Here is a 25,181-nt window from a genome sequence, read left to right as displayed (position 1 = left end):
AAGCAGCTAATAAAAAATAAAAAAAGTTACTATAAATGGAAACAGGCTCATGTGTATTCAAGGAAAATCGCCCAACGTCTCTGGTGTTGGTGCAATCAGTTGACAATCTTAAGGGCCTATTACATGGGCAGATAGAGCAGACGATTGTTGGGAAGGAGGCATTCCCTCCCATCAATCACTTGCTCGCTGGAGGAGGAGACTGTGGCTATTACATGCAGCGATCTCCTCCTCAGTATAGGGACAAGTGATCGCTAATGCATCACTCGTCCCTATACTGTCTCATTGTTTGCCGGCCGCAGAGCGCCTATTGGCGCGATCTGCCGCCGGCAAATCAGGATTTTTTTAAACGCTCGTTCATCGGGTAATAGGAGGCTGTATTACACTGCCAGATGATTGCTAATGAGTGTTCATACGAATGCTTGTTAGTGATCGTCTTAAAAATAATCTGCCCGTGTAATAGGGCCTTTATGTGAGTGTCCTGACTCCTTGATGACAGACGTCGGAGGAAAGAAGGATCAGGAATGTTGGATTTCACTATGCAAATCTTTTATTGATACAAAAGATAAGGCCTGTATTAGACCAGCAGATGAGGTTGAACATTCCTTCCCGACAATCACCAGCTCATCAGTGGAGGAGACTGCTGCTATTACATGCACTGATCTGCCCGACTATCTGATGGTTTAATACAGCACTAAGTCACTGACAGAGAAGTCTGGAAGAGACTTATTCTTCTCCTCCCATTGAAAATAAATGCAATGCTGAACCCAGCTGAACCTTCATAATATGGGGGAGGCAGGAGAAATAGCTGCTGGATGAACAATACGAGAAAGATTGAAGTTTGGAATGATATGGATTTCTGCACAAATTGGTCATAAAATGTGATCTGATCTTCATCTAAGTCACAACAATAGACAATCACAGTCTGCTTAAACTAATAACACACAAAGAATTAAATGTTACCATGTTTTTATTGAACACACCATGTAAACATTCACAGTGCAGGTGGAAAAAGTATGTGAACCCCTAGACTAATGACATCTCCAAGAGCTAATTGGAGTGAGGTGTCAGCCAACTGGAGTCCAATCAATGAGATGAGATTGGAGGTGTTGGTTACAGCTGCCCTGCCCTATAAAAAACACACACCAGTTCTGGGTTTGCTTTTCACAAATTCTGATTTACGCCGTATCTTAATTGTCACACAATAGCCCCATATTGTCCAGCGGCATAGGGAGGGCTAGACATTAACATTTCTTTATGACTATATATTGTAGGCCAAAAGGCCAAGAGAGGCAAGCCTTTTAGCATAGGTCCCGTCTGTTGGAAGCCACCTTGTCACTGGTAGATGGGACAGACGCAATTTTGATCAACAATGTGGGCAAAGAGCTTCTAATTTCCATATGGTAAGTACAGCAGTGATGCAATCTACTTTTTTTCATGTTTCCAGTGTTTGCATGGGTCTTTGTGCTACTTGTAGTCCTTGTTTGCTTTTACATTGCAGCCATGGTAGCGTGATCTTCACCAATCCCCCATCACTGCCATTCCACCACTGTTCTGGAGAGAATTTTTTGCAATTGTCCCCTGAAAATTTCAGTCAAAGCGACTGGATTGTCATTATGGACAAGAAGATTTTTGATGCAACTGTAACTCACTTTAGACTTACGTTTCTGTGGTGGGACAAGCCCCATCATCAATCCGACTGCTGGGCTTCCCACCAATCACAAGAACAGTTCATGGAGTCCCCAAACTGAATGGAGCAACAGTCACCATCACCCCATTCCATTCAATGTCAATGTGGAGCACATTACTCATCTGTGAATGAACCGGCACCGCGCATGCACGGCCATTGCACCGTTCTTTCTAAACACTCAGGAAGTCTGGAACCTTGTTCTTGTAACTATGGGGGTCCCAGTGGTCAGAAGAACCCCATGAGTTAGATACATATCGCCGATCAGATGACTTCTTATGGTAGGATAACCCTCTGAAAGAATTAATCTGTCTAGTACACAATACAATGGTAAATGTTAGGCAGGAGGGGGAAGAGGGGTTTGCAACTTCAGTCTCTAGTACATCAACAAAGAGAAGGGAGAAGCTCCAGGAAATGCAGGTCAGACTGAATATTTCTGGTTGCAGTACATGTCATATAAATCTTTAGATGCCCGTAGATTTTAGTTAATTATTAATACAATTAACACCTTTATAGCTCTTTTTAAGGTGAAGTGAGGGTGAGTCCTCTTGGATTTCTTTAATATTCATTTATTCAAGACCAGTAATCGTCAGGAGTCTCCACAGAGAGTCAAGGGAATATTGCAGTTGGCTTTATTATTGATATTAATATTTTTAGATTTTTTTCCACACGCATAATGCATAATTTCCCTGTTTTTATACAGAAAATATACTGTATGACTGAGCCAATGCTTCAAAGTATCTGCAGCACCTGGGAATTACTTTATATAAATGAGCTTCAGGAACTCAGCTCCTCGTGTTGGCTCAGGAAGTCTCGGCTGTGATGTTCTCATGTTTTTGCTCAGATAATACCGCTTGGGAATTAACTAAATGAGTTGTCGGTAAAAATTTCTTTTAACATTTTTCTTCAAGTACAAAATGTTCGCTTAGTAAGGACGGGAGGTTTAACGCCGTTCATTTCACCATGAGAAGCTAAAGCTAAGTACGCTGTGAATTTGCTGGTCGTTTTTTTTTTCTTCAAGAAATGCCTGCATTTCTGTCTCATGCCTCATTTCGAAATAAATATGAAACCAAAGCCTTAAAGGGGTTCTCCGGGTACAGATATTGATGACGTGTTCTCAGGATAGTTTAATATCAGATCAGTGAGGGGTCTGACACCTGACACCCCCAATGATCGGCTGTTTAGATCTGCCGTGGGGTTGGTAGCTAACAGTGTGCACAGCGGATGCAGAAGGCTCCATACACTGTGTTATTTCCGGCGTTGGCGTACTGAAATTCGGCTCACATTCACTTAGATGGGAGCTGAGCTTCAGTATCCCAGCATGGCCGATACAGTGTATGGAGCTATCTGTCTCCTGCTCCATACACAGCATACTGGTGCTGCAGCAGTCCTAAACAGCTGATCGGTGGGGGGTGCCGGGTGTGAGACCCTTACTACTCTGCAACTGATGATAGGTCATCAATATCTGCAGCCGGAAGAACCCCTTTATATATATTCCTCTATTCCAAAGAGCTAGCATTTAGGATAGGACATTCCCAACATGTCTAAAAACATTTAAAAAGGGTTAAATATTATGAATCTCTATAAGATCAGAGAAAACATTTTTTTTTTCAATTGAAATCATTTGGGAAAAATGCCCCTGTGTCTATATACCACACACACACATACTTGTTATGGCGCCTCCTGGCGTTATTGAAAATTAATATCAGAATTTCCACCTAACGTATCCAGTGTCGGAGGTCATACATGCCCGGTTTGGCCCACAAGCCAGAGCCTCTTGTACATATTTGTCGGAGTGATTCTTGCTACTGTGTAGGTCACTCAATAAGAATACATTGTTACCAGCACTTACACATTCGATGGACGTTCGGAAAGGGAATCAAAAGAACAGCAGGAGGCGCATTACATGTACAGTATGTAACAGCAATATGTAGACACAGGGGCAATTTTTTCACGTAACTCTAATTGAATTTTTTTTATATTTTGACTGATCTAACAGAGAAGGGATACTTAGAGGAGGCCTTCACAGTGATTTACATCTACTTTTCCATCCTTTCCATTAACCAGTCATACAGGAATGGAGTCTAAGGTCTCATGCACACGGCCGGGCAATGTATTGCACCCGGCAAACAGAGTGTCCGCAATATGCGGGCACCGGCCGTGTGCACCCCGCATCATGGATGCAGACTAGTGTTCATCGAGCACCAAAGTGCTTAGGTGCTCTGGCCGAACACATCGCAATGCTCGGGTGCTCTACCGAGCACCCGAGTATAATAGAAGTCAATGGGAGAACCCGAGCATTAAACCAGGGACCCCCTGCTCTGAAGAGAAGAGGGTGTCTGGTTTACATAAAAAGGTTAGAAATTGATGGAAACACCACCAAAATGGTTTGGAAACCGCATGGGGAGGACATCTGGATGCATCTTGGACTCCTATTACCTATGACATACAATAGACAACCACACAAAGGCTATATGCCAAAAGCCAGGTATGTGCAAGCCATCATAAGACAGATACTGTAACAGCCAGCATACCTTACAATGGCAGCCTTGTGCACTATGAGACATTCCAAACCAGCTCTCATCTGACTGAGAGCCAGTAAGCCTCAAAGTTGCTTCATATCTGTTGGATGGCTTGGGTGGACCTGCGCACCTAGATCATTATCATTAGGGTGACATAATATTCAATAACCAGACACCCTCTCTTCTTCAGAGCAGGGGGTGCCTGGTTTAATGCTCGGGTCTCCAGTTGATTTTCATTGTGTTCAATTGTGCTCAAGCATACACAATATTCGGTCAAGCATAGCAATGCTTGAGCTGAACTGCTGTTTGGCTGAGCATGCTCGCTCAACACTAATGCAGACCCATTCACTTGAATGGGTCCACAATCCAGTGCTTCTGCGGGGTTTCTGTCCGTGCCTTCGCACTGCAAAAAAGAAGCACATGCAGTACTACCAACTAGTAGATACAAAATCTCCAAATTGCTCACACAAAATCAATGTAGTCACCATGCAATGGGATTTTGGGCTGTCCTAATAGACACTACTAATAATACCCGCAACTATGTGTCATATAATGCCACAGCACTGTGAATAGTGAAAGCTAGTATCAGTGTTAGAGCTGTTGGAAGGCCTTGCTTCAGCTTTGATGTCTGTGGTCAAGAGATTCAAGATTTCTACCCATTTACTAGGTGTTTGAGAAGTCTTCACCTATGTGGAACTATACAGTACTGTGCAAATGTTTTAGGCAGGTGTGGAAAATATGCTGCAAACTAAAGGCCCCTTTACATGACCCGGTGGAGCAGACAATGGTGTAGAGAATGCTTCCTTCCCGACAATCTTCTGCTCATCAGTGGAGGTGACTGCTTCATTTACATGCAGCAATCTCCTCCACAGTATGGGAAGGAGTGATCGCTATGCCATCGCTCGTCCTCATACAGAATCATTGTTTGCGGGCATCAACATGTTGTTTAGACGGCACAATGTGCTGCCAGCAAACAATAATTTAGCTGACCACACCAAGGATCTATTAATCGGATGCACCTTTAAACGGGCAAATTATCACTAACAAGCGTTTGTATGACCAAATATTGGGTAGTGTAAAGGGCCCTTAACCCCTTAAGGACCTAGGACGTACCGGTACGCCCTATTTCCCGAGTCCTTAAGGACCCAGGACGTACCGGTACGTCCTGACTTAAAATCTGTATTCCGGCGCCCCAGGGGTTAATTGGAACGGGATTTCGGCTGAAATCCTTCAGCCGGCATCCCGTAACAATGCAGGGGGGGGTCATTTGACCCCCCCGTATCGGCGATCGCAGCAAACCGCAGGTCAATTCAGACCTGCGGTTTGCTGCGCTTTTTGCAGTTTCTGATCGCCGCGGTCCCTGACCGCGGGGATCAGAAACTATAGAGTGGCTAAAATAAATATTTTTCACCCCCCCCTGCACCCCTGCACGATTTAATGCCGGAGGGTGGTGCGGGGGGGGGGTGTCGCAGGCGGTGGGGGCGTTGCGGGAGGCAGGCGGTGCGGCAGGCGGGATCGCGATCCCCCGCCCGCCTCCCCATGAACGATCGTTGGCTTCTAGTGGTTGTACCAGGGTGCCAGCACATTGCTGGCACCCTGGTATAAACGGCTGACATCTGTGAAGATGTCAGCCGTTTAACCCTTTCCATACCGCGGTCCGTACGGACCGCTGTATGGAAAAAGTTAACTGTCATCGGTCAGGGAGCTCCCTCCCTCTCCATCGGGGGGCTTCTGTGCCTTTGCAGCCCCCCGATGGAGAGGGAGAGAGCCCCCAGAGAGCCCCCCTCAGCCCTGTGCTTACCCTTCCCCGTCTGCGAAGTTCTGAGCAGACGGGGAGGGTTCCCATGGCAACAGGACGCCTGCTCAGGCGTCCTGCTGTCCATGGTGCTGAACAGATCTATGCTAAAAGCACAGATCTGTTCAGTGTAAGTAAAATACAGTACAGAACAATATATATTGTTCTGTACTGTATTATACAGACACCAGACCCACTGGATCTTCAAGAACCAAGTGGGTCTGGGTCACAAAAATGTAAAAAAAAGTGAAAAAAGTTAAGATAAAAAAAAAAACATTTATCACTGAATAAAAATCAAAAAAATAAAATAAACTACACATATTAGGTATCGCCGCGTCCGTAACGACCTGATCTATAAAATGGTCATGTTACTTTCCCCGCACGGTGAACGCCATAAAAATAAAAAAATAAAAACTATGAGAAAATTGAAATTTTGCCCACCTTACTTCCCAAAAAAGGTAATAAAAGTGATCAAAAAAGTCGCATGTACGCCAAAATAGTACCGTCATCTCATCCCGCAAAAAATGAGACCCTACTCAAGATAATCGCCCAAAAGCTAAAGAAAATATGGCTCTTAGACTATGGAAACACTAAAACATGATTTTTTTTTTTTCAAAAATGAACTCATTCTGTAAAACTTACATAAATAAAAAAAAAGTATACATATTAGGTATCGCCGCGTCCGTATCGACCGGCTCTATACAAATATCACATGACCTAACCCCTCAGATGACCACCGTAAAAAAATAAAAATAAAAACAGTGTAAAAAAAGCCATTTTTTGCCATCTTACGTCACAAAAAGTGTAATAGCAAGCGATCAAAAAGTCATATGCACCCAAAAATAGTGCCAATCAAACCGTCATCTCATCCCGCAAAAAATGAGACCCTACTCAAGATAATCGCCCAAAAACTGAAAAAACTATGGCTCTTAGAATATGGAGACACTAAAACATTTTTTTGGTTTTAAAAATGAAGTTATTGTATAAAACTTACATAAATAAAAAAAAATGTATACATATTAGGTATCGCCGCGTCCGCGACAACCTGCCCTATAAAAATACCACATGATCTAACCTGTCAGATGAATGTTGTAAATAACAAAAAAAAAAAACGTGCCAAAAAAGCTATTTCTTGTTACCTTGCTGCACAAAAAGTGTAATATAGAGCAACCAAAAATCATATGTACCCTAAACTAGTACCAACAAAACTGCCATTCTATCCCGTAGTTTCTAAAATGGAGTCACTTTTTTGGAGTTTTTACTCTAGGGGTGCATCAGGGGGGCTTCAAATGGGACATGGTGTCAAAAAAAACAGTCCAGCAAAACCTGCCTTCCAAAAACCGTATGGCATTCCTTTCCTTCTGCGCCCTGCCGTGTGCCCGTACAGCAGTTTACGACCACATATGGGGTGTTTCTGTAAACTACAGAATAAGGGCCATAAATATTGAGTTTTGTTTGGCTGTTAACCCTTGCTTTGTAACTGTAAAAAAATATTAAAATGGAAAATCTGCCAAAAATGTGAAATTTTGAAATTGTGTCTCTATTTTCCATTAAATCTTGTGCAACACCTAAAGGGTTAACAAAGTTTGTAAAATCAGTTTTGAATAGCTTGAGGGGTGTAGTTTCTTAGATGGGGTCACTTTTATGGAGTTTATAATCTAGGGGTGCATCAGGGGGGCTTCAAATGGGACATGGTGTCAAAAAACCAGTCCAGCAAAATCTGGCTTCCAAAAACCAAACGGCGCACCTTTCACTCTACGCCCCGCTGTGTGGCCGTACAGTAGTTTACGGTCACATATTGGGTGTTTCTGTAAACGGCAGAGTCAGGGCAATAAAGATACAATCTTGTTTGGCTGTTAACCCTGGCTTTGTTAGTGGAAAAAATGGGTTAAAATGAAAAATTTGACAAAAATATGAAATTCTCAAATTTCCTCCCCATTTGCCAATAACTCTTGTGCAACACCTAAAGGGTTAACAATGTATGCAAAATCAGTTTTGAATACCTTGAGGGGTGTAGTTTCTTAGATAGGGTCATTTTTGGGTGGTTTCTATTATGTAAGCCTCGCAAAGTGACTTCAGACCTGAACTGGTCGCTAAAAATTGAGTTTTTGTAAATTTCTGAAAAATTTCAAGATTTGCTTCTAAACTTCTAAGCCTTATAACATCCCCAAAAAATAAAATATCATTCCCAAAACAATTCAAACATGAAGTAGACATATGGGGAATGTAAAGTCATCACAATTTTTTGGGGTATTACTATGTATTACAGAAGTAGAGAAACTAAAACTTTGAAATTTGCTAATTTTTTTCAAATTTTTGGTAAATTTGGTATTTTTTTGTGCAAAAAAAATTATTTTTTTGACTTCATTTTACCAGTGTCATGAAGTACAATATGTGACGAAAAAACAATCTCAGAATGGCCTGGATAAGTCAAAGCGTTTTAAAGTTATGAGCACTTAAAGTGACACTGGTCAGATTTGCAAAAAATGGCCTGGTCCTTAAGGTGAAAATGAGCCCGGTCCTTAAGGGGTTAAGAATGCTTTCAATAATAGAAGTTAAAATTTACATCTGTTCTGCAGCAGGACAACGACCTGAAAACTTACAGCCAATGTCATTAAAGGGGTTATCCAGGGAATGGCCGCTTGGGGCCACGTCACCAATGGGGCCAGAAACTGAAGTTGTGTAGACGTTGACAGACAGAGACCAGAAGTTAAGTAAAGAGCGCTTAGGAGCCGGATCAAAGCGGTGTGGAGCAGGTGAGTATGGGTGCAAATAAAAAAAAACAAAAAAACTGGACAACCCTTTTAACCCTTGTCAGCCCCATCATTCTGATTTATAATGACACATTAAGGTATAAGGCCTCCAGGTTGACTAGTAACCTCAGAAAAATAGATTATCCTGAGAACCATGGCCTGGAGAACACTATTTAGCAGAGACCAGACCTTCGTTGGGATGTCAACCATGAAGACAAGGGCTCCCACTTTTTAACAAGACCTCTCTGATAAAAACTCAAGCGGTCCACCTCATCCTCGTTTCTAAATCCAGTAGCTAAGACAATCTTGTAACATACAGTTGCAAGAAAAAGTATGTAAACCCTTTGGAATGATATGGATTTCTGCACAAATTGGTCATAAAATGTGATCTGATCTTCATCTAAGTCACAACAATAGACAATCACAGTCTGCTTAAACTAATAACACACAAAGAATTAAATGTTACCATGTTTTTATTGAACACACTATGTAAACATTCACAGTGCAGATGGAAAAAGTATGTGAACCCTTGGATTTAATAACTGGTTAAACCTCATTTAGCAGCAATAACTTCAACCAAACGTTTCCTCTGGTAATTCTGGACCATTCCTCTTTACAGAACTGTTTCAGTTCAGCAATATTCTTGGGATGTCTGGTGTGAATCGCTTTCTTGAGGTCATACCACAGCATCTCAATCGGGTTGAGGTCAGGACTCTGACTGGGCCACTCCAGAATGCGTATTTTCTTCTGTTTAAGCCATTCTGTTGTTGATTTACTTATATGCTTTGGGTCGTTGTCCTGTTGCAACACCCATCTTCTGTTGAGCTTCAGCTGGTGGACAGATGGCCTTAAGTTCTCTTGCAAAATGTCTTGATAAACTTGGGAATTCATTTTTCCTTCGATGATAGCAATCCGTCCAGGCCCTGATGCAGCAAAGCAGCCCCAAACCATGATGCCCCACCACCATACTTCACTGTTGGGATGAGTTTTTGATGTTGGTGTGCTGTGCCTCTTTTTCTCCACACATAGTGTTGTGTGTTTCTTCCAAACAACTCAACTTTGGTTTTGTCCACAGAATATTTTGCCAGTACTTCTGTGGAACATCCAGGTGCTCTTGTGCAAACTGTAAACGTGCAGCAATATTTTTTTGGACAGCAGTGGCTTCCTCTGTGGTATCCTCCCATGGAATCCATTCTTGTTTAGTGTTTTACGTATCGTAGATTTGCCAACAGGGATGTTAGCATATGCCAAAGACTTTTGTAAGTCTTTAGCTGACACTCTAGGATTCTTCTTCACCTCATTGAGCAGTCTGCGCTGTGCTCTTGCAGTCATCTTTACAGGACGGCCACTCCTAGGGAGAGTAGCAGCAGTGCTGAACTTTCTCCATTTATAGACAATTTGTCTTACCGTGGACTGATGAACAGCAAGGCTTTTGGAGATACTTTTATAACCCTTTCCAGCTTTATGCAAGTCAACAATTCTTAATCGTAGGTCTTCTGAGAGCTCTTTTGTGCGAGGCATCATTCACATCAGGCAATGCTTCTTGTGAAAAGCAAACCCAGAACTGGTGTGTGTGTGTTTTTATAGGGCAGGGCAGCTGTAACCAACACCTCCAATCTCATATCATTGATTGGACTCCAGTTGGCTGACAACTCACTCCAATTAGCTCTTGGAGATGTCATTAGTCTAGGGGTTCACATACTTTTTCCACCTGCACTGTGAATGTTTACATGGTGTGTTCAATAAAAACATGGTAACATTTAATTCTTTGTGTGTTATTAGTTTAAGCAGACTGTGATTGTCTATTGTTGTGACTTAGATGAAGATCAGATCACATTTTATGACCAATTTGTGCAGAAATCCATATCATTCCAAAGGGTTCACGTACTTTTTCTTGCAACTCTATTGAAGACAATCAGAAGATGCCCCAAGTGCTCTTCTTCTGCCTCTATTTGATTTTATCCTGAGGATTGGTAAATCTTTGATCTTTTTTTTCTACAGGTCACTTCTCATTTTTCATTTTACAGGATACCACCACGCTGTGTACACAGGTATAAGTCCCCTAGACCAGGGATGGGCAAACTGCGGCTCTCCAGCTGTTGTAAAACTACAAATCTCATCATGCCCTGCTGTAGGCTGATAGCTGTAGGCAGACTGGGCATACTGGGAGTTGTAGTTTTACAACACCTGGAGAGCCGCAGTTTGCTCATCCCTGCCCTAGACTAACATTAAAACAGATGTATTGCTCAATACTTCCTGGTGTTATTTGATGAAACACATTGAAGGAAATTATGTTGTGGAACGTACATACCAGAGTTACGTCAAACATAATTCTCATAGATGGTTCCACCTGAAAGTTAGATCCGCAGTTCAAAATGAGTTCAAATAACTTTCTTGTTTCTTAATATCTTCCACTGATGTCTACATATGGTGTCAAAGCAATGAGGACAGGCCAGATGCCTCCAAACACATGGATGATGGAATAACTGCTGGTGTGATAAAGAATAGTATATCTCTAGGGCTCCTAAAAAGGTTATTACTAGATTGTATGTTCACATCTCTGGTGGAAATCCCATCATTGCTGGATTCTAAAGTTCACCGCTGGATTCCCATTGACTATCTATTGGTGATCCAGCCGTTTTCTGAAATAAATTCAGGTTTTCGGCCAGGCAAATTTTGGGGGGTGGTTACATGCCATTTGTATAGTTACAGTTCTAACATTTATTTAGTTTGATAGGAAATTGTGTTGTGAGCAACAAGCAAAGTATGGCCTCTTTCTAACCTGAATATTGCCTTACAATGCCAAATAATACTTCCATACAATATAACCACTCAGTACCCAAATAATACCAATATACAGTGCCTAAATGACACCGCTATACAGTATATGAAAGAAATACTACTACCATATAAGTCCAGCTCCACTTCTTTTTTTTTTTTTTTACTCTAACCCCAAGTGGAACTGTGGAGCAATCCATACTTACCTGGTCTCCTGGTTCTGACTCAATGGCTGTCTTCACTGGACTTCTGGTACCAGTCTGTCAACTTCCTGCATGGATAGAGCCACTGATTGGCCTCAGTGGTGGTGACATGTCCCCATGCAGCAGGTCAATGCTGGGTCAGATGGCCTTAAGTTCTCTTGCAAATCGATCACCGAGGCCAGTCATTGGCTGAAGCGATGCATGTGACCCAGTCTGTTCAGGCCAGATGGGGACCAGAAGTTCAGTGAAGATGGTCAAGTGCCAGGCAGCTGGAACCAAGTGGCAGGGACCAGATGAGTATGGATTTCTCCACTGAGAAAATTGTGATTTTTGAGGAAAAAAAAACAAAACAAAACTCCTTTAAGGGCCCTCTAGGAAATGGGGTTCCCCGAAAACTGTCAGGTTTGCCAACCCTCCAAATACATCCTTGCTAATCTCTATTTCCCAGGTTGCTCAATACATTCCAGGTGTTCAATACACAATATTAGACTTGGATTACTTCAAACAAGGACAGCCAGCCATCCTCTGTTAAGGCAGATCTGAAGTAAACGTGATATGTGTTTAATTTACAGATCTTATCTCTAGTAATGTCTTTCTTCCTTGAGCAATATCCAGTCTTTAAACCCATTCTAGACAATTACATCCATCTCTGTAATGTCATCCACTGTTGCCACCTGTCAAATTGTGGGGAAGTTGCAGCGAGAGGTGGACATTCTTGTGACATGGTAACTACATGAAGCAGTACAGATTAAAAGCTAGGCCAAAAGTTACATTATCTTATATCTTTAGCGTTCTACCAGTGTTATCTATATTACAGGTATTACGTCAAGTGCTCAAGCTCATTTGCATTTCACATTTCCGTGTCTGTCTGAAGTCCATCAAAAAATCTGTCTGGGTTTCATCCATGAAGATGTTTGTTTCATCCATGAAGATGTCTGGTCCGGTCAGTGTGTCCATTTTCTGTCCTCAGTGTGTCATCTATACTCCACGGACACTGTTCAGCTGAAAATTAATTTCCAGAGAGTCTCCCACCAGTGGTCTGTGAAAACTTTCATGGACCCATAGATTTCAATGGACGTTTGGTCTGCATTACGGACCAAAGTGGTGCATGTCTCACCAAGATTAGTGAAAACTACTGATGCGTGAACATTAAAGGGGTTGTGCGGCCATATATATTGATGACCTATCCTCAGGATAGGTCATCAATATTTGATTAGCAGGGGTCCAACACCCGGCACCCCCACCGATCAGCTGTTTTAAGAGGCGGTGGCACTCCATGCGTCTTTACACTACGCGCCATCTCGTGTGAAGCGGTGGCATAGAGTATAATAATAATTCACTTAAATGGAGTGAGTACTTGTTTTACCCTTCACTTGCGATATGAAATGCAGCGCCGCCTCCTCTTTAAACAGCTAATTGACAGGAAAGCCAGGTGTCGGACCCCCGCCAATCAGAGATGGATGATCTACCCTAAAGATAGGTCATTAATATATATGGCCGGACAATCCCTTTAAAATTAACAGCCCTTGTACTCTGCATGGTAGATGCAGATATCACATCAGTGAAAAACAGAAATGTCAAGGCCATTCTAATAACATTTGTTTCCGGAGGACTTTGCTAAGGTGACATTTAAAGGGGTTGTCCACTTTCTGGCTACTTGTGACCAATATGTAAGTAAGATGGCTATATGGCACTTACTAATATAGTCTTTGTTAATGTGCCATTTACTATATTTCATAAGCCCTGTTCCTTTGTTAGGCAAATCTTCTGTGCTGTCCGCATATAGGTCCTGTCCATAACATGGCTGCTAACGGAGGATCATGTGACCAGGCACATCACTCAGCTTCCTCCATTCTAGCACACTGTACCTGCACTAAACTCCCAAAAGTGCACATGGTAGGAGTTGTGTATTGGGACGGAGGAGGCAGAGTGATTTGCCTGGTCATATGACCATCTACCGGCAGTGATTTAATACAAAAGGACCTCCGTGGGAACAGCAGAAAAGACTTGGCCAACAAGGAAGCGCATCTTCAGAAATTTAGAAAATGGGGCAGAATTTCAACATAGTCTATATTAGTAAGTGCCATATAATGATCTAACAAACACATTAGTCAAAAGTAACCAGAAAGTGGCCAACCCCTTTAATAAAATGTTGAGTAGTCAAATTTAGAGGATACTATTAAAGGGGTATTTCGGGAATAATTAATTATAACTGTTACATCAGTGGGGGTCTGACCTCTGTTACACCCACTAATCAAGAGAACAGAAGTTAAGTATTCCTTTTCTCCTGGGCCTCTGTGCAGCTGCACGTACTGTACGTTATGTCCATCCTTGAACCAGATATCAGTTGATTGGAAATAATTTAATCATAACCTTAAACGCACCAATCACTGCTGAACATGTCAACTAAATGATTAAAACCTTGAGTGGGTTGAAACCCATAAGTGGGACCGCCAAAGTATATGATGGATTTTAATCTGTTACAATAAAGAATTGTTTTATATCTGCTTGTGGATTCCCTGCACCCTTCAAGCCTCCTTTACAGAAATGACATCATTTGGACTTAAAGCTTTTAGATGTTGACGACCTATCCTCCGGACAAGTCATCAATATGAGGTCGGTCACTCAGCACCCCCATTGATCAGCTCTTTTTGGCTGCCAGAAACTAAACAGAGGATGGAGCCAGAAGCAGAAGGCCCCGTCCACTGTGCATTGGTCGTGATGATACACCGCCATGTCCAATACACGGCCACTACATAGTGGACCAAGCCTTCTGATTCTGGCTCAATCCACTGTTTCGGTTTCTGCTATTCAGTGGTGGGTGCTGAGTGACGGACCCCCCACAACACAATCTTACATTGAGGACCTCACAGGAGGATACCAGAATCTAACATTTGGACAATTCTTTTAACTATTTCGGTGTACACCTGTGGCGCTTTATTCCATGTCTATCATCTCCATATAGACCAGCAATAACTGTCATGAACTGGAAAAGTTTTTGAGGCTCATCCACGCCGGTACAGTAGCTCTTTTTTATTCAACGCTTTGCCAAATTCACAAATTAAAACAACATAGACGTGAAAATAATCCTATAGAGATGACGGGGCAGAATATGATACCGCAATGCAGGTGATGAATGTTTTGTAAACTGCAAGAAGCAAGGAAGAAAAATCCCAGAGTTTTCCACATTGCAAATAGAAGGTGGAGGGGAGTTTAACCCTAAAGTGTGCATAAGGCAGAAATAAAGCCAAACCATTGCTCCTGCACAAAAACGAATATGATAAAAATGAGCTATCCTCAGTAAGTTCCAGGTTATATGCACAGAAACATCTTCATATCCTTCCTTTGTCATCTTCAGTTCTTTTTCATTAAAACTGTTTGATGCACTTTTATGTTACTGCATCGTACTCCTATTAAAGGGGTTGGCCACTTTCTGGTTATTGTTGACCAACGTGTACATAAGATGATTATATGACACTAATATAGCCTTTGCTGAAATTCTGCACCATTTTCTATATTTCATAAGGTACACAAAGTCTTTTGTACTGTCCATACAGAGGTCTTGTCCATAAAATGGCTGCTGATGGAGGGTCATGTGACCAGGCAAATCACCTCCATGTGATGTCCCCTCCATCCAAACACACTGAATCTGCACTGAACTCCAAACAGAACAAATGCAGATGGCAGGTGCAGCATATTTGAATGGAGGAGGTGGTGATTTGCCTGGTCACATCACCCTCCATCAGCAGCCATTTTATGGACAAGACCTCTGTATGGACAGTACAAAAGACTTTGTGTAACTTATGAAATATAGAAAATGGTGCAGAATTTCAACAAAGGCTATATTAGTGTCATATAATCATCCTATGTAGACAATGGTCAACAAAAACCAGAAAAGGGTAGGTGAGATTCATAGGATCTGACTCCTTCCTCAACTTGCCTCCTTGACTGTTTAAACACATACACCCCAATTGCTTTGTTTACGGAAGCCTGTGAAGTTTGACTACCTGAAGATGACCTTTTAAGGGTAACTACACTGGACACTTGTAGCATTTACTCTAAATGTGTTATCCCACGAAAAGTTTCTACAGGATAGGTGATAAATCATGGATCAAGGTTTTGAACGACTCCGCGATAACACCACGGAAGCATGCCCTATTTTTGCCCTTTGGTATGGATCTCTCATGCACATTATAATTTATCGGTCTGTGAAAACCACAGACACAACATGGATGGATGGATTTGTGTTTGATCCAATGTTTTTATGGACTGTTAAAATACATTTTCAGTCTAGCAGTGTCTGTGAAATAGGGCAAAAAAAAAAATAGACCAAACATGGATCCTTCACAAACATTTTCACAGATTAACCAGATTACTTTGAAAGAAGCCTAAGACCATGGGACCAACCAAGACCAACCAATCAGATTCCACCTTTCATTTTCAAAAGGAGCTCTGCAGTATGAAAGGTGGAAGCTGATTGGTTGCTATGGTAAACTAAGCTTGTTTTCCTATACAACCGATTTGATCATTATCTTCCCCCCACCCCATGACTTTGCCTACATTCAGTACATTCAGTATTGTAGAAGAGCCAACGGGCAAACTCCTCAGTTACACCTGTACATCTACACCCTCATCTTGCAATGATTTCACTAGTTAAGGTAATTAAAAGGGTTTTCCATATAAGCCTGAATATACCACATAACTTTAAAACCTAAAGAAGTTAAAAAATGCATAGAACTAGGATCAAAGTTCACCAGCAATTACCTGTCACCATAAAATAGTAAATTACATAGGACGAATAAAACTTTATGATCTAACTCCTTCATCGCTGTCATTATTAGGGTTCAGGTTTTTTTATGTAGTTTTTGAAGCCAAAACCAGGAGTGGATGAAAAAAAAAAGTGGAGAAGTTGTACCTGCCCTCAATACTTTCCTCCCTCTTATGACCCACACCTGATTTTGGCTTCAAAAACTGCATCAAAAAGCCTGAGCGTGTGTCAGCACCTTTAGACCTCATGCACACAAGCTTATTTTTTTTCCGCATCTGATCCGCTATTTTTCCAGGTCGGATGCAGACCCTTTCACTTCAACAGGGCATCAAAACGTGCGGACAGCACACCGCGTGCTGTCCGTATACGTATGTCCGTTCCGTGCCATCCGCAAAAATATAGAACATGTCCTATTCTTGTCCGCATTACGGACAAAAATAGGATTGTTCTATTATGGGCCAGACGTTATGCCAAATGCAGAATGCACACCTCTGGTATCTGCAAAACAGGCTACGGTCGTGTGCATGAGCCCTTAGTGTGTTTAACCCTTAAGACCTCCCAGAAGACCCAGTGAAGCCCAAGGTCCAGACAAAAGAAATACTGACCGTGCCTCTTACTTCTAGAAGGACAGCTCTTTGGATAATCAGTGTTGTAGCAGAGCTGTTACTCTCCAGAGGACGATTCCTGTCTGACGAGCTATGTGAACGAAGCACATAATACCTTGAGATGGGAGGAGGTTAAGTCTGATAAACTGGAAATTCATGCAGCGTGCTGCTATTCTTAAAGTCGCTTTACCGAACTAGTGTCACGCCCTGTTACTGGACACCTGAACTTTACACAAGGTCAGGTTAGATGGCGAGTCATTGAATTCATTCATTCATTTATATCTACACAATTAGGGCTCATGCGCACAAACATATTTTCTTTCCAAGTCCGTTCCGTTTTTTTTGCGGACCGTATGCGGAACTATTCATTTCAATGGGTCTCCAAAAAAATTAATCAAAATAAGTTACTCTGTGTGCATTTTGTTTCTGTATGTCCATATGTCCGTTCCGCAAAAAAAATTGAACATGTCTTATTATTATCTGCCTTACGGACAAGGATAGGAATGTTCCATTAGGCGCCAACTGTTCCGTTCCGCAAGATACGGAATGCAAACGGCCGTCGTCTGTACTTTTTGCGGATCCGTGTTTTGTGGACTGCAAAAAAATACATACGGTCGTGTTTAACATTTCTGGGAAAGCTGGGTGCCATACATTGCAGCTCTCCCAGGCTCCTGAACGACATACAGTACAAGTTCGCCCAGTTATGTAGTAGTACATTCACTTCTTTGCTTTCAGGGCCCCTGGGTGATTTGGCTTTGGGTGTTTTTGTTAGAACTAATGACGAGCAAAATTTTCAAAAATTCGATTTGGCTTGTACAAAATTCAGGTACGTTATGAAACACTTCGGCACATTTCATATTCCATTGTATGTAGTGGGCGCAATGACAGGGATCGGCGATCATGCCACCCTTCCCCCTAAGGCTGGGTTCACACTTGAGCATATTTGATATGCGCGTTTAACGCGCGTTTTTGTCACTCGTTTTTGTGCGCGCTTTTGTCCATAGTCAACACGCGTATTACGCGTGTTTGTGTGATTGACAGCAGTGTCCTATGGCCGCAAACGCGCGACAAAATGCCCCAAAGAAGCTCAAGAACTTTTTTGAGCGTAGGGCGTTTTTCAGCGCGTTCAAACGCGCTGTAAAACGCTTAAGTGTGAACCCAGCCTTAGATGCCGCATTCAATGCTGATTGTGGCATCTGAGAGTCACATTGAGGCCTTTTAGGGGTTAATCAGGGGCTAAAAATAAAATACATACTTACCTCATCCATTTGATCACGGAGAGGCTGCCGCAGCCATCTTGATTGTAGACAACATGCCAAATATAGCGTGCACTGACGTGATGACGTCACCATGCTGGCCGGGCACGGTGACGTCAATCAACGTTTTCTTCAGTCAAGATAGCCGCTACGGCCTTTCCGCAATCGAATGGATGAGATGAGTATCTTTTTTTTTTTTACAGCTATTTCAAGAAAAATTTAGTCGTTACCACGAAGAGCCAAGAAATTCTGGTTCGTGGTGAATCAAATTTTTCTTTAAATTCAGATTGAATTCCACTTCATTAACTTTGATTCGCTAAACACTAGTTACAAATTCCAAAACATATGGCGGTACATTTACTAAGGGACGTGGTAAAATAGAAGCAAGTCCCCTTTTTTAACCGACTGTGTGACATTGTTTAGTCGCACAGCCAGTTTTATGCCGTGTTTGCCAGTTGGGCATGTCGGGGGCTGTGCCACAGCTGGGACTCTAGCCCCAGCAAATTTACTAACATTTAGGCCTCATGCTCACTGTCAGTGATTTGGCTTCAGTGGTCCGTGTCCGATTTTGCTTCAGTTGTGTTTCCTTGTGTCTTCTTTTTTTTTTGTCTGACGGGAATAAAAAGGAAGGTTAATGAAAAGTGTAATTTTATTGCACCAAGGTCTTGTAGAAAAAAAACGGACACGGACACGGATGACATACCAGTGGTGCATCCGGTTTTTTTGACGGACCCATTGACTTGAATGGGTCTGTCCTCCGTTTTCCACTGACAAGAATAGGACAGGTTATATTTTTTGGACGGATTGGAATCACGGATCACAGACGCGGAGAAAAAACGAAGGACTATCAGTTTTTTTTCACAGCTCCATAGAAATGAATGGGACCTCCGCTAAACTGTGAAAAATGACGGAACGGACGCGGATGCACACAACGGTGGTGTGCATGAGGCCTAACATGTGGAGACATAATGTTCGCGAACGGCAAGTTCCCATTCATTTTAATGGCAGGCGAACCTGAAAAACCATCAGCTCATATTTGCAGCCAAGAAATAATTACTAGAAGTGCACAAATAGTCCCACAACATGGACAGAGACATACCAGATGTATTATTCGAATTTGCGATCTCCATATACTATAAAGAAAGTATATCGGTATATAACACCCCGCTTCAATCTGTTTTTTTGGGGGGACGACTGGTATATCACACCAGTAGAAATGATTTGTTCCAATAACGCTTGTCCCTCTATATACCGGCAGTATCGCAGCAGAACAGCACACAACTGCCGCACAATACAAATGCACTCTAATATACTTTCTAACATAGAAAGTATATTATAACATTGTACAAGGAAGGCAATCCATTAGAATATACATAAAGATAAAACGTAACCTTTAATAATGTTACTATGGGGGTCCATTCACACGTCCGTAAGTGTTTTGCCGATCCGCAAAACACGGACACCGGCAATGTGCATTCCGCAATTTGCGGACCGCACATCGCCGGCACTATAATAGAAAATGCCTAATCTTGTCTGCAATTGTGAACAAGAATAGGGCATGTTCTATTTTTTTGCGGAAACGGAAGCACAGATGCGGAAGTACTGTACAGATCCGCAAATGCGGACAGCACATTCCGGCCCCATTGAAAATTAATTGGTCTGCACCCGTTCCGCAAAATTTTGCGGACGTGTGAATGGAAAAGAAATCCCTCAAAATGAAAATAAATAAAATTATTAAAGTTAAAGGGGTTCTACACTTTGTTTTAACTGATGATCTATCCTCTGGATAGATCATCAGCATCTGATCGGCTGGACCCCCACCGATCAGCTGTTTGAGAAGGCAGCGGCGTCCAGCAGCGGCGCGGCCTTCTCACTGTTTACCGACGGCCCAGTGATGTCACGACTAGTATCAACTAGCATGGGCGAGGCTAAGCTTCATTCAAGTGAACAGAGCTTAGCCCCGCCCACGCTAGTTGATACTAGTCATGATGTCACTGGGCCAGCTGCCTTCTCAAACAGCTGACCAGCGGGGGTCCCGGGTGTCGGACCCCCGCCGATCAGATGCTGATGATCTATCCAGAGGATAGATCATCAGTTAAAACAAAGTGCAGAACCCCTTTAAACAAAAAGCATAGATGTGGTCGGCAATACCAAGTACTCGGCGGCACCAAATCAGAAACCATATGTCCTACCACAATCCGGGGGGTTCCAGTGCACATCCATGAATCCCTGGACTAGATGATGAGGTGGTATTGAAGGACAGAGTGGGCAAAGAACTGTCCCTGATATTGCCCTACAGGGGGGTGCTATTCTGGCCCAGATAGCCTAACCACAGACCACCCGCCCTGATAAGAGCGACCCCGTACGGGACCCTACCCTGTATAAAAATGGCCCTAGTAAGCCCCTAGCCCCCTGACTTCCAGGTGATCACTATATAGATCTATGTGTTTTTGACTCATTATAAAAGTATATTATAAGTATATCGCACTCCTCTGTGTATCACACCTATCGATAGCACACCTATACCAGTCCTTAAAAGGACTTTTGTGGCCCTATTAGCGAGCGTTTGGTGTCCCTAACAGCCTGTCCCTGCTCCACACAGCAACCTCTCCCTACACTGGCAAAACACTGAATGTAAAATGGCGGCCAGATCAGGTTTATTTATAAGGTAGGGGGTGTGTCCATGTGCTGAAACGTCTCAATTGGCTGTCCTGTACCACCTGATGGATGTGTCATGGGTCAAAGTTCTTTATAATGTAAAAGAATATGGTGGGCGCAAATATCTCCATATGTTCGCATGTTCGGCGAATCGCGAACTTGCAAAGTTCGCCGCGACACGACGGCCGGGCAAACCGCAAGGCCATCTCTACTGGTGGCACTAAGGGGGCATTTTTTAATGGCACATTATGGGAGGCACTATAGGGGAGAGCGGCACTATGGGGCATCTGGTGGCACTATAGGGGCATTATTTGGGGGCACTATGGGGGAGTGGAGCACTATGGGGCATCTGGGGGCTCTAAAGGGCCTTTTGTATTGGCATATTTTGGGGGGCACTATGGCATCTGGTGGCACTAAGGGGGCATTTTTTACTGGCACATTATGGGAGGCACTGTAGGGGAGAGCGGCACTATGGGGCATCTGGTGGAACTATAGGGGCATTATTTGGGGGCACTATGGCATTTTTTTTACTGGCACATTATAGGGGGCACCATGGCATCTGGCACTAAGGATGCACTTTTTACTGGCACATGGGAGGCACTATAGGGGAGAGCAGCACTATGGGGCATCTGGTGGCACTAAGAAGGGGCATTTTTAACTGGCACTTTATGGGGGCACTATGGGGGAGAGGAGCACTATGGGGGCATCTGGTGGCACTAAGAAGGGGCCTTTTTTACTGGTACATTATGGGGGCACTATGGGGGAGAGGAGCACTATGCGGGCATCTGGTGGCACTAAGAAGGGGTATTTTTCACTGGTACATTATGGGGGCACTATGGGGGCATCTGGTGGCACTAAGAAGGGGCATTTTTAACTGGCACATTATGGGGACACTATGGGAGATAAAGAACTATGGGGGCATCTGGTGGCACTAAGAAGGGGGATTTTTTACTGGCATATTATGGGGGCATCTGGTGGCACTAAGAAGGGGGATTTTTTTACTGGAACATTATGGGGGGCATCTGGTAGCACTAAGAAGGGGAATTTTTTACAGACACATTATGAAGGGCACTAAGAAGGGGCATTTTTTACTGGCACATTATGAGGTAAAGGAGCACTATAGGGGCATCTGCTGGGGGCACTACGAAGTGGCATTTTTTTACTGGCATATTATGGGGGGCACTATGGGGGAGAGCGGCACTATGGGGCATCTGGTGGCACTATAGGGGCATTATTTGGGGGCACTATGGGGGAGTGGAGCACTATGGGGCATCTGGGGGCTCTAAAGGGCCTTTTGTATTGGCATATTTTGGGGGGCACTATGGCATCTGGTGGCACTAAGGGGGCATTTTTTACTGGCACATTATGGGAGGCACTGTAGGGGAGAGCGGCACTATGGGGCATCTGGTGGAACTATAGGGGCATTATTTGGGGGCACTATGGCATTTTTTTTACTGGCACATTATAGGGGGCACCATGGCATCTGGCACTAAGGATGCACTTTTTACTGGCACATGGGAGGCACTATAGGGGAGAGCAGCACTATGGGGCATCTGGTGGCACTAAGAAGGGGCATTTTTAACTGGCACTTTATGGGGGCACTATGGGGGAGAGGAGCACTATGCGGGCATCTGGTGGCACTAAGAAGGGGTATTTTTCACTGGTACATTATGGGGGCACTATGGGGGCATCTGGTGGCACTAAGAAGGGGCATTTTTAACTGGCACATTATGGGGACACTATGGGAGATAAAGAACTATGGGGGCATCTGGTGGCACTAAGAAGGGGGATTTTTTACTGGCATATTATGGGGGCATCTGGTGGCACTAAGAAGGGGGATTTTTTTACTGGAACATTATGGGGGGCATCTGGTAGCACTAAGAAGGGGAATTTTTTACAGACACATTATGAAGGGCACTAAGAAGGGGCATTTTTTACTGGCACATTATGAGGTAAAGGAGCACTATAGGGGCATCTGCTGGGGGCACTACGAAGTGGCATTTTTTTACTGGCATATTATGGGGGGCACTATGGGGAAGGGGGAGAGGAGCACAATGGAGGCATGTGCTGGGGCACTAAGATGGGGTATTTTATACTGGCAAATTATCAGGGCACTATGGGGAAGGGGGAGAGGAGGACTATAGGGGCATTTACTGGGGCACAATATAGGGGTATTTTATACTGGCATACATTATGGGGACATTAGCTCAACTGCGGGCACTAAGCAGGGGTATTTCTTGTACTGTCATATTATAAGGAGAAATGCTACTAGGGGGCATTATGGTGAGCTTTACTACTACTGGGGGTTATGGGGAACATGATTACTAGTATGGGCACAATGGGGGCATTATTACTACTAAGTGTTCTCTGCCAGATAATTATTTCTATTAGTGGGAATTTGGGGACCACTGTTACTTTGGGGGGCACCCTGGCACAGTATCAGCTTAGCACAATTATTTTTCAGGACATTATGTTTATACTATTAGTGTCCGGGATACTATTTACTGGGCGCAGTAATTTTTTTTAGAACACAGTGTGCCAATAATTGTTGAATGGGTCACTTTCTGTGTAGTACTAATATTTTTCAGGGGACAGTTTCTGCAGTATAGTATTGGGGAGCACAGCGGGCACAGTATTGGGGGTGACAGGATGGGGTGTTCAGAAGATGTGAAGATGATGGAAAAGGGGTAAACTAATGTCTGTTTGTCAATCTCTGCAGAGACAGGGGATGGTTGAAAAATCATCATGGCGGTCTGGTCTGAATGGAAAAGACGAGGAAAGAGAACGAACGTCTACATCAAAGGTGACATCACTAGATGTAAGAGGTATGTGTAACATCCCAGAGTATGTCACTAAAACTCTGTCACCCAGCTTCATGATGTTAAAGTGTAGATGTGTTGTCACCCTGTGTAACCTGACATTGCATTGATTTTGTATGCTATTTCTATGTCTGTATTGAATGTATATGCTGTAATATCCATGTACACCAGCAGGTGGCAGCAGTATGTAGCAGACCCAAACCAGTTAGATCCGGTGTGTTCCAGCTCTCCCTGCTAGGGGAAGGCTGTGTGAATAGGAGCTCCCAGAAATAGAGATGGGAAGTTCGGATCTTTTTCATGAATCGGTTCATTTGAATCAGTTCACTCAAAAGAACCGATTCATGAATCGGAATCTTCGGTTCACTTCCTGAGCCGGCAGAAGCAAGTGAACTGAAGATCAATGCGCATGCTCAGCTCATCGGATCTTCGGTTCACTTGCTGAGTCGGCTCTCAAGTGAACCAAAGATCAGGAGGGACTGGCTCCTGGCAAACACAGCTCTGATGCAGTGAATGCAGTGGAGCAGACTGTGATGTAGTGGCTATAGTTATTGCAGGGACTCAGATAATTGTCTGAGAGTTTATTAGTTAAAAGAATCATGTCACTGAGTCCCTACCAGACTTCCTGCTCTGCTACAGCATGTAGCAGAGCTGTGTGTGTACAGGGTGCATGTAGCAGTGTACACTGCTGCATGCACCCTGTACACACACAGCTCCGCTACATGCTAGACTAATGCCCCCCCCCCCCCCTCCTGACGGACTTGTGGAGACAGGGAGCCGCAGAGCAGGGAGCCTGGCAGGGACTCGGACAGTGACACGATTCTTTTAACTCAAAGAATCAAATGAGTCTCTGACTCATTCGATTCTTTTAACTAATAGACTCAGACGATTCTCTGAGTCCCTGCACGACTCCCCCTGTGCTGTGAGTCAGTGCTGGCTGCCTCTGATTGGTTGGAGGGTGGGGAGGGGTGGGGCTAGCGTCCACTGTAGGCTCCTATTACACTGCCTGCTGCTGCCTCTATGCTAATCTGACTGAGCCGTTTCATTCGGATCAGCTCAGTCAGAGGAACCGACTCTTCCGGTTCAGTGAACTGAATCGGTTCAAAAGAATGATTCGTTCATGATCCGGACATCACTACCCAGAAACAGGGATCCCAACCAAGGATTCAGGCCTTTGCTGAGGCCCAAAGCAACCTTCCCAGCCTGAGTTCCTTACCTCAGCTGGATGACAAAGAAAGCAGCCATCTTCAGAACTACTAGATCTCCAGGAAGAAACCACCATTTCCTGCGAGCAGTCCTGTAAGTACAGATTCCAAATACAAGGAGAAGATAAGTACCTCCAT

At 43.5% G+C, this 25,181-nt stretch overlaps 1 protein-coding gene across 2 annotated transcripts in view; it reads right to left on the bottom strand.

Moving 5' to 3' along the window:
- Positions 1–17,234, bottom strand: part of FAM3D (FAM3 metabolism regulating signaling molecule D) — a 65,078-nt gene extending 47,844 nt beyond the window's left edge. Inside the window, exon 1 of one of the 2 annotated variants that reach the window (XM_040408026.1) lies at positions 17,121–17,234. The gene's annotated coding sequence lies outside the window, so the exon portion shown is untranslated. Of the gene's footprint in view, positions 1–17,108 lie in introns of both variants that reach the window. The other variant, XM_040408025.1, reaches the window with a different exon arrangement.
- Between the last annotated feature and the right edge of the window lie 7,947 nt (positions 17,235–25,181).

Source organism: Bufo bufo, chromosome 9, assembly GCF_905171765.1.
Source record: "Bufo bufo chromosome 9, aBufBuf1.1, whole genome shotgun sequence".
In the NCBI taxonomy this organism is placed as follows: domain Eukaryota; kingdom Metazoa; phylum Chordata; class Amphibia; order Anura; family Bufonidae; genus Bufo; species Bufo bufo.
Note: the sequence above shows the minus strand (reverse complement) of the source record. Positions and strands in the feature narration are given on the sequence as shown.